The following is a 3,266-nucleotide window of genomic DNA, read 5'->3' as shown; positions in this document are numbered from 1 at the left end:
AGAAATCAATTCTCATAATAATTCGGCAAGCAAGCCTCTATTATTTGGTGTGAACCCGAAAGCGGTTAACAACTCATGAGAGAGCATTTTGTATTCCTTACCCGAAGTAGTTAAGAGCATTTACCCCATGCTTTGGAGCCCTTAGTTCGATTCCCCCTCCCCCAATAGCTTCTCTTGTATAGAACAACAGAAATATATGCAGGCAACATATAAATTGTGAAAACATGGTATACAAGACCGCAATTACAAAACCTGGAAAACTTGAAACAACTACACCAAAGAGTTGATAAGAATTTTGGTCACATTAGGAATGGTTTATACTCTCTTATTCACAAGTTCATATCACTGATTGCTTGCCCTATCGAGAGCTTAAACATTTTGGAGTACAGAGAGGAGAAGAGCATTTTGATTCAATTTCCATGGCTTCTTCAAGTTAGTACAATTTCTACATTTGGTTTAAAATTTTATTTAGTTTAATGTGATTCAGTTACTTGAGTAGACTGCGGAACTATGAATTTAGTTATGGATTACATATAGATCATGATGCATTGCCAGTGGAAACACTATCCTAAATTGAGCAATACAATTGAATCTTTGAGTATTTTTTTCATAGATTAATTGTCAAAATACTAATGAAAACAAAAAAAATGCTCATGGTTATACATTTGTTCAAATACTAAACACTTGTATCCTTGTTTGCCAAAAAAAAAAAAAAAAAACACTTGTATCCTCAAGAACAGAAATCGGAGGGAAGAAATAGTAGATAACAGACTGATATATCGCTCGAATGTTGCTTAGCTCTAGGTTTTTTTAGTCTGTCATAGTCGGTCGAGACCACTGTCACCATGTCCCTAACAAAGAGGACAAAATATCAGACACAGACTTAATGGACTCTCAACGTGCAAATGTCTTCAAAGTATAACTTGAAGTGTATATACAGACTAGATAAACACATAAAACTGACACATAACAATCAAGTGAAATTTTGCGGTGGGAACTAGGAGTTTGAATTGATGCCATGTTGTTCGTGGCTTTTTATCAAAGCCATGTTTTAATTACATGCTTGGAAACTATAATATTGGTATTAAGTATCTATCCTACTAATGTATTGTAACCTCTCTATTTAAAGGACTTCATATGTATGTTTAAGGGAGACTTGAATAAATTAAAATATATTGTTTTGTGCAATTTAAAAGAGTATTTTTCTTCTTCTCAAATCAAGTATTTGGCTTGGTTGTGTGAGTGAATCCATGATTAGTAATGTCTAGCGAGCTTCGTTGGTCTTGATTGAGTGATTACCAGGTTATATATCCCCCGTCTCTCCATAAGCCCTTGGTTTGTCCAACATCAAAGACAATCTTGAAGATTCAGAAATTAGGGAAGAAAAATAAGGTACCTTTGGTAAAACAGTAGCAGTAACGGCGGAGCAGATGAGATTGAGAGGAGGAGGAGGAGGCGACTCTGGCTGAAGACTGAGAGAGAAACGAGAGGATTCCTTTCTGCTGTTCACGCGTTTTTTTTTTTTTAATTTAATTTTATTCCTTCTTTTTACCACATTATCTAGTCAAGGCCCAAATGCCTCATACCAAGGATACTAACCGGCCCAATCCATCTGCAAAGGAACATATTGGATCAGAACTCGGAAGCCCAATATACTTCTACCAAAATAAAAAAAATCCCTATTCCTTCACAAGGAGAAAGAAGTCGATGTAAGGGGAACATATCCAATTTTACATCTTTACAAGGTTCCGACCATTACAACTCCTAAAATATAGTGGTTAGTTAGTACCTTATTATCGTTCGGAAAAAAAGTTAGTGTTGCAATCCTATTAGAATCTGAATATGATTGTGTAAATCCTAATGTATCTAGGTATATGTTTGAATATTTCCTTTAATAGTTAATATCCTATTAGAGTTGTAATCCTAAAAAGGTAATGAATTAACTTTCCATACTACTATAAATAGAGGCACAATATGGTGGAATAGAACACACCTCACAATTACACATCTCTCTCTTTTTCTCTAACATTGCCGCACCCCTCTCTATAAGGCCTCCGTAATTGTTTAGTAAATTATGCCTACAACACGTTATCAACACATTTTTGACGCTGCGCTAAAGAGAATTTGATCTTCAATAAGGGGAGTATTATGTTTTAATCGTTCTTTTTATGATTAATTTATTATTTTATTGAATTGATCTACATGCGATTGATTCAATTTAATTTCTCTTTGTTGAACGTGATACAACGCATTGAAGATGCAATTCCGACTTTTCAAGAAAGATCTACAAAGTCAAAGGCTTTTGTTATTTTCTGCCAATTAGGTACGCTTAAAATAAAGGAAGATATTTGAAATGACCGTGAAGCATGAAAGCATTTCTCATGATGCATGAACCCCCTATATTTATAGTTTCCTTCCGATATATATATATATATATATATATATATATTGTATATGTTTCATATATTTGTCAATATATACATACGTTTCATGCATTACGCAATTTTTGCTATGTGGAATTTGTAAGTCAAAGAATTGAAAGAAAATAGAAGCAATTTTGGTTTTTTTTTTTTTTACAAACCTAGAATTAAAAAAAATAAAAACAGGATATTTAAATTTGGAAAATCTACGACTTAGTCGCGGCCTGGAGCCGCGCCACCACGCCAACCTCACCTTAAGCTTGAGGCTTGAACGCTGGAACTGTGAGGTAGCAACCTTTTTGGGCTTGCTACATGTGCGTGAAAACCAGGCAAGGCATGCGCCTGGGCTCCTTACTGAAGACCTGCAACTTTTGGCCCACATACCAGCAATTTTTTTTTCCACTGGGACCAAGCCAGCACAGTTGGGCTTTTCTTGCGCACTCAACCCACACCTAGTTAAGGCTGAGGTGTCTTTCCCTCACAGCCCTATTGGGCTTATTTTCCTCTGCTGCAAGCCTACAACTTGCGTGCTTTTATGGGCTGATATGCAGTTATGTTATGTAGCCCAAGGCCTGCAGCTTACTGCAGGGCCGTGCCTCACACAACCAGCCCACATATGTTGTGCTGTGATTTTTTTTCCGAACCCAATCCCCTGTTTTTGGCATTCTCGCTTCATAACCATACCCAAATATTTTTTGGATGATTTTTGTTAAAGCCGCACTAGGCTATATTTTCTTAATTATTTGGCTCGAAGTCATCTAAAGTAAATATGACTCGAAGTCATTATTTTGCTTCTAAAATCGACCCCGAATGGTTTGGATCTATTGAATTAATTAAAAGTGACAT

General features: G+C 35.9%; 1 long non-coding RNA gene across 1 annotated transcript; it reads right to left on the bottom strand.

The window, feature by feature from the left end:
• Positions 1-590: 590 nt before the first annotated feature.
• On the bottom strand, positions 591-1,513 carry LOC126597482 (uncharacterized). Its single transcript, XR_007614264.1, has 2 exons — positions 1,397-1,513; positions 591-851 (listed from the first exon to the last, which is right to left on the bottom strand). It is a non-coding gene; the product is annotated as an uncharacterized LOC126597482 (long non-coding RNA).
• Positions 1,514-3,266: the final 1,753 nt, after the last annotated feature.

Source organism: Malus sylvestris, chromosome 13, assembly GCF_916048215.2.
Source record: "Malus sylvestris chromosome 13, drMalSylv7.2, whole genome shotgun sequence".
Taxonomy (NCBI): Eukaryota; Viridiplantae; Streptophyta; class Magnoliopsida; order Rosales; family Rosaceae; genus Malus; species Malus sylvestris.
Note: the sequence above shows the minus strand (reverse complement) of the source record. Positions and strands in the feature narration are given on the sequence as shown.